Raw genomic sequence first — 8,053 nt, forward strand, 5'->3', positions numbered from 1 at the left:
CCATTCTGCCAAAAGCTGTGGAAGATGATCATGACAATAAACCAGATATGTTACAACCACGGGGAGTTCAACACTGGGCTATGGCTGACCAAAACTATAGTTCAGGTTATGTCTTTCAGTTTTTTTGACATAACATCCTCAGGGATTCTGATTCTGATATTCTAATCATTAAATGCAGTGGGACTTTCAAAATATATTTTATTACTTGTTGAATAAATTAGAATAAATGCAGAATAAAAGATTTTTTATAAGGCTGTGTTTTGTGTAAAAACATCATCATTACTGTTACTGAATGTTTTATTAAAGGGTAAGTGGATGTATCCATTTGTATGGTAATGGAACGCTACATATGGCTCAAATAAAATTCAAACAAAACCCTATTGTTTTCATTTCCATTCTGTTGCCTTGTCATCTGTTTGGGCTTACCTGTTCACAGGAAGGCACAGCAGCGGCCTGTTCCCTGGGGTGCGGCCACAGCGGACTGAGACTAATATACAAACGAAGGGAAAGCTCATTAGTCATGACAGAAGAAAGTGGCGAACCTAATTTAGCTGCTTTGGTGCCTTTGAAGTTATTGATGATGCAGAGCTGTGAGAGATCTACATGGAGAGAGATCAGTATATGCTGTGAAGACAACTTATCAAACTGGAAAGACAGAAGTTCATGGGATGAGATGGAACAGCAAAGCGAGGTTGACTTATAAAGATGTGAAACCATCCAGTCTCATTAAATAGGTCACCTCATTTTTTCGCTCAGGCTTTTCAGCAATTTGAAAAAAAAACCTGGAGGATTTTTGAAACCACAGCAGCCACATGAAACCGAAGAGTGCAGCTTGTTAGAATGCTGTAGTCATTAATGTTCAATGGGTTCGTTGGCTTTCCAAAGTTAAGAATTGTGAGACACGACTTAAGAAGGTTATTTGTGTATATACTCACTTTGAGTGTCACTTAAACTCATTTTATTTAATTAACACACATTTTCATTTTGAGTTGCCACAAGGGATGAATCCACATATTTGATTTGGCATGGATTTTTGCCCTTCCTGGCACAACTCTCTCTGGGATTTGTGTCCCTTCCCACTCTTGAGCTGGGGATCTTTCACAGGTTAGGTGAATGTGTTAAACACTGAATTATGGATCCACTTACATGTTATCAATTCATTTGCTTTGACTATGTTAAATTTGCTAATCTAAAATGCATCATGTAAACCGTCAATTGTGATGCATTAAACACTGTGTAGTTGTTTACAGTGTACAGTTTAAAAACGAAACAAGAAACAAACAAGAAACAAAACAAGATGATTTGTAGCTTCGGTCTGTAATGGTTTATGATCAATCTAGGGTGTTGGTCATGTTCTAATTTGATCTTCTGATCTGAGATTAGATCTGATCAGCTTAGGGCCGTGCTCCTGTGATATCTTAAGTGTTAGAGGTGTCTTTTGTTGGCAATATGTCTTTAATCCTGCAGACCTTGCTGAAGGAAATGCCCGCAATCATGGAAACAGGAATAGTAGTGCAATTATACATCATAAACATTAATATATTTACGTTAATTAGCAATATCTGCTTTATGTTCACTTGTTCGATTTTAGACAACAGACTGGTGACTTTAATATTTTTATGTTGGTTCAAAGGAAGAATATTACGTCAACATATCTAGAATATTAAAAATGGCTTTGATAAGATAAGGACTCAAATTTACTTCTCCATTACTTCTACACACATCTGTTGTGTGACTCCTTGTCCATGGTGACACATATTTTTTACAAAGTATATAGTCAGTAGTTGTTAAACCTCAGAAGACAATTTTAGCATTAACATGAATACTGTGTTTTAGGTTGGTCTTTTGCTGTTATCTGTCTGAACTTCTCTCATTCTGGTTAGCTCTAGAGGCAACTGAGTGGGAAGATCAGAGGTCAGTAAGTTGTCTTTTGTATCTGTTAGACTTTGTGTGTGGTGGGAAGGGGCTTCCTCAGGTTCAGGCAGGGCCATCTACTCCCCCTATTTGCATTCCTTCACTTTTCTAAGCTACTACTAACCAGAGACTGTTACTGAATCCATGTTGGCACTCATGAATACCTGGAAGCCGATAGAGCCTGCAACCATACAGGCAATTTAGCTAAAAAAAAAGTTCAGTATGACTTTACCAAACAAGAAACAAAATAAAACATAGCATTCTGGGCGTTACTTTTAACTGTAAAATGAAGAAGACAGAAAAGCAACCCATGCTTTACATCTTTACTAACGAGATGAGCTGGTTTTGCACTGCTGTAATGCAATTTCATCAACAGTTTAGTGACAGCAACAAAGCCGGAATATCAATTTTCACCCTACCAACAGAATGTGGGCACAGCCGTGTCACAATTACTTTAATCTATTAGTCAGAAGAAGGGTGAGGCCGAGAAGGGTGTGATAGAGGACAGAGAAGACAAAATAAGGTCAGGAGGAGAGCAGGGTTGTAGTCTGAGGTGGAGTTTGGTTAGCCGCTGTGACACCGGTGGAAAGTATTTCGTAGCCTACAGCTAGTGGGCTTTATGTAAGCAGAGAACTCTGGTGTCTGAACACAAGTTAGTATCAGTTCTTTGGCTTCATGGCAAAGAACCAGCAGTAAACCAGTGAATGTGTTACAGTGCTGTGAACAGCACAGTCACACATGTTTGACTGTCTTAGTGTCACACGACCCGGGGATGACACATGAGTTTTGAGGTTTTATCTCTCATATTCCATTCCCTTCGCCTCCCAGCTGAATATTTGTCAAGTTCAGTGGCATGGTTGCTAATTAATACTATGTGCCCAGTAAATGTATGCTATTCTCTTCACCCCATGCAAAGTAATCGAAGAAGACTAGTCAATATTGTACAAGAGTTGGCAGAGTGGTTTGCATATTAGCCATAATTACATTCACATGAACATAATGTATTGGTTTACTGTCATGTGTAAGGTTAATGTGTATCACAATTAAATGATATATTAACTGGTGGATAGCTTTCCAGGGTTATCTCCTTCGGACATCCAATGATTTCACACGACTTGGACTTTGAACTTTCACTCTGCGTGTAAATGTGTGTGCGCCTGTGATGCTTGAGTATTTCCCTTTACTTGTGTAATTTGCTAGCATGATAGTTTTGGGACGCATCTGTCTGTGAGAGTGTGTGTTTAAGTTTTGATTGGGATAAAAGTTTCTATCCTTTCTAAGCTGCTACACTTCATATGATCATTTTTAGGCCATTGTAAGAAAGGAAGCCAGTTCTGAGTTTAATATTTTGAATTTAGAAGAAAGAACAGAAAATACGTTTACTTAATTGTTTGCATTTGCATTGTTTGCAGCCCTTACTTGTTTGTTTTTTCCATACACTGGTGAGCAATATACAATATAGCAGTTCAGTGCTGATATAGCAGGTTCGTTACCATAAAGCTACTATTTCTCAATTTCCAGTCTGCAAGATTTTACGCTGCAAACATGCAATGTTCAGTTGTTGCGTTGTACAGAAGCCTCTGGAAAGTATCCAGCCTCTAACTCCTGCTGTGTATTTTCACAAATGCAAAAATGAATAAATGCACAGTGAATATCAGAACACAAGAATTATTTGCTTTTTTAAGTTAAATTTTATTGTGATACCTCTTTTTACTCCTGCAATTCTCGTTGAGTTGATCATCATAGCAGAGGTAAATAATAATATGATATAATACCACCTAACGTTATACCTTTCCAATGTTATACCTCTATACAAGGGCTTCAGCTTTAGTTTAAGACTTGGACATGTCCTTATTTATGTTGTTTTCCCATTCATTTGTCACCTTTTACATGGTCATTACAGTGAACCTAATGAGACTATCTCTTTATTATGTTCAACACAGTATTTGTCAAATATGCCAATACAGACTATTGACTTAGTGAAGATAAACAGTCTGCTTATGACAAACAACAGTTTGATAAGCTCCACAGAGTTTTGAGAAGGGTTCTCAAATCCTATGTGTTGTATGTTGGTACATAAAACTAATACTTCTCATATACAAAAAATGATTGTGGCTTCAGGGTTATGACACATAATATTATAATGGTCAGAAAAGCAGGATCTTTATTTTATCAGTCTTGTGTGGCAGATGACCACGCAGTGATGAAATACGTCTACATATTTGTGAATGGGTGATAAGGACATTTCTTCTATTTAAATAAATACACAAAAGCAGAAACAATTCCACAAACATATTCCCAACTACATGCAGACATATACAAATGCAAAGAGAGGCACGCACTCATGCGCATGCTCAAGCCTAATGAGAGATTTTCTGACCTTTCTTTATACACCCCTGGAGAATATTGATGAATCCCCTTTTAAAAATAACTCTCGCTTGTAGGGTCATTAAATGATTTACAGTTATATCAGAAACACATAATTATTGCATTTATTATGTTGGACTGTACAGGGCTGGTCCATTGTGGTAGGAGGTGGTCCTTTTAACACACAATATGAACAATTAAAAGTTTATTCTCTGCGAGTGTACTCAGTACTTATGTTCTGCTCTGAAGGTAGCATTGGTAAAAAAAACAAAAAAGCAAAACACTTTACAGCTTTTATAGTGGTGCATTAGCTATTGTAAAACTAAACCTGTGCCCTTTATAATGGATTGTCTGATTAACTAAAAAAAGACTGTTATAAAAGAAAGAGTGCAAAGTGTCATTATGGGCTTTGCCTCGTCATATTTAACTTTTTCCATAATGTCCCATAATGTTAAAACTCATTTCAGCCATTTCTAATTGGAGGATTTGCAATGACATTTAAGCCTTTTATTGTCATACATTCCAAACCTGTAATGTGGAAACCTTCGTCACAATGAAACGTGAGTGGATGAATTTTGTCCCCTCTATTACCCATGTCAAATCAGACATAATCTAACACGGTGAGCAAAGCAACTTCAGGCGATGTCACACTTGCTGTTCTCCAATAAGACTGACTGTGACATTGAAGCTGTGAGGCTGCAGCACTCATTTCTGACCTGCAAGTACACACCATCTGCTTTAGAGAGTTACCAATATTATCAGAGTTGTTGCATGTTTAAATCCTGCAGTCTTGATCTTTTCCTAGTAATGATATCTTCTCAATTGTTAACGCCGCTAAGCTGGTTAAAAGTCATCTGACTGTGATTGTGAGCATGGCCGTTCAAATATTCCCACTGGGTGAGGCGCTTAACGTTCATTTGAGCTCTGTGTTGAGCACGGCATTAAAAACCCAACTGAAGCCCAAATGGCGATGATTTAAATGAACTCATTTGAAGAACATTTAATTACCATTGGAGCGTAATTGAATGTTTCTCTGAAGTGCTGAGCGATTCCTAATGAAATGGGAAGATACTGACGAGGCTTAGGAGGCAGGCTGAAAGTCAGGCCCGTTCTCAGCCTACAAGACTGATAAAAAGATCAGAGAAGCACCTTATGGATAAATAAATCTATCACTGCTAAATGAGCCTAAAAAATGCACTAAACAAAGGCCTGCTACTCTTCAAAAGATATGTTTTAGTTCATTTGCAAACTCTATTTTAATGATTCATTTTAATGGAGATTTTAGTGTGGACATTGATGAGTGTGGACTCATATAAAAGAGGCATAGGTAAGGAGGGGGGTGATAAGATATTCACAGGGCTGTTTGGCCTGTAAATGTCTCTTCCTCTGGAGACATGTTGTTAAGCTAAGGCAACTACTGCCCCACCGTATTTGTACGTGAGAGACACAAGACGTGCAGGTAAATAATTGTCAGTCTTTATGAGTGGCAGAAGCAGAAGCAGTTTACAGACACTGAGATTGTCAGTGTCTGTAAACGTAAAGACCTCTTGAACAAAAAATGAAAAAAAAAAAAGAAATATATCTTTTAATTTCCAAAGCATAATGTCAAACAACAATACATATATAATTTGAAAAAACACCCCAGTTGCTCCCCATACTTTCAGTTTCGTCTTCTGTCTGGGTTTTTCTTGGTAACTCTATTTGGTTGTAGTCTGTCAAAGTCCAGTTTGTTTTTGGAATGAGGGTTTAACATAAGGCAAACAGGAGCTGGTTAGTTAAATGTCGCTCTTGCTATTATAGGGTTAAATCTAGAGTATACAAGCTAGCAGTCTGTATCGTGAGAGCAGTTCCTGCGCAACAATGAGTCTCTGGGCTTGTCTGACAGACACAGAGACACAGAGGGAGATAGGCAGAGAGAGCGAGCGAGCAAGAGAAAAACAGAGAGATAGAGAGATAGATCACCATTGCACAATGCGTACATTTATATCTCTTGGCAGCTAAACTGATAAAAGTTCACATTGCTTTCTTGCAATCAGCACATGATGATAATTCAGTCAATGTGGTGATTAGTGTGTCAAAGCATCAAGATTCCCTTTGCATCCTGACATGCACGCATGCACACATACGCACACACACACACACACACACACACACACACGCACACGCACACGCACACGCACACGCACACACACACACACACACACACGCACACACACACACACACGCACACACACACACAAATGCAAGTATCTATGGATCTGTAGGTGTTTGGTATCCTGAATAAAAATGCATGCATTAAATTTTTGGCTGTTTGAGCCAAATTTTACACCAAAAAGTCACATATTTAGTATTATTGCTATTGCAAAAGAGTGAATAATTGCTAAGCATTTGTTTTTGTCTGAAACATGGTGAAAGTGAGGATTATTACCCCAACAGCTTGGAGTCTGGCCATCTATTGATCCACTGTAGACTGCCGTACTCCACAAAAAGTAAAGCATGAAAGAAGGCAATTTTAGAGTATATCATACTAAGTAGTAGCATTATTAGCAGTAGTTTGAATAACTTTTCTAAATATGAATACTCAACAACAACTCCGTAAAAGAATGACAACCTTGTAGTGAGGTGCTAAGGACTTAATGCTCAGTAGAGGTCAAAACACTTAACACCATTATTTGTAGGCTGTTTGTACTGAACGCGGTTAATGGTAGCTTCAAAGTAGAATGTCACAGGTTTGAATTTGGTATGTAACTTCATCAGGTATTTTCAATTGCCTATCCTGATTATTGATTAAGCTATCACTGGCTTGTGTCAGATAGAGGAAAATGAATGACATTTTTAAATCACATAGTTTATCAGTAATACTTTTCAATGCAACAGTATGTGTAAATGTTTAAAGTGACTTTAAATTATGTAAGCTATTTCTCTGAATGCTAACGATACTAACATGGCCTTTAGTGACAGCTAGCGGCATCTGAACTGTAGTTAATAACACATTCAAATAGTTTCAGGTGGATTTATTCTGTGTATTTTGTGCATGTTTTCCTAAAAGATACAGTTTGACGATATTCATCAGCCACAGTGCTACGAAGAGGAGACTAAATTACCAATTTGAAGCTTTCATTTAAAGTCAGGCAGGAGAGACAGCTAAATGAATGAAGTAATCCCATCAGTTCTTTAAAACTGTAGAGTCAGTGACAAGCAGTTTTAAACCTTATGTTTTAGAAATGTCAGATAAGGTTGCTGGCGTAAAATAATAAATAAAAATGGAAAAAAACTCACCAAGTAATGAGTTGTAATTGACCTCTCCTTCCACAGGCATTCGTGCATTAAGAGGCCTCCCTCAGAACAATATGGCAGCCACATTAATGCATTATTTCAGGAAACTAGCAACCACTGTGGCACCTGCATGTGGATACAGTATTAATGCTTACTGCACTCTGCCACCCACCACACATGTACTTTTCACAGACACACACACATTCAGTCTATACTATGCATATAATCTACATAGAATATGCCTAATACTCAAGCTAGGCATTGTTGTTGTACATTCAGGCTTGTCAAAGCAGTTAGTCAAATGTCTTTCTGTGCAAGATGCTATTCCCATGGAGACATAGGAACTAAATTGGCTAATAAAAAGTCATGAACTAAATTGTAGTTTGTGACTCCACAGCTCTGTCATTGGACTGCACACAGACAATGACACCCAGTAGTCGAAGCACATCCTCTAACCAGACTGACATTCCAAGCCGCAATTACAGCACAGGGCCCA

The sequence above is a fragment of the Oreochromis aureus genome, linkage group 1 (assembly GCF_013358895.1).
Source record: "Oreochromis aureus strain Israel breed Guangdong linkage group 1, ZZ_aureus, whole genome shotgun sequence".
In the NCBI taxonomy this organism is placed as follows: domain Eukaryota; kingdom Metazoa; phylum Chordata; class Actinopteri; order Cichliformes; family Cichlidae; genus Oreochromis; species Oreochromis aureus.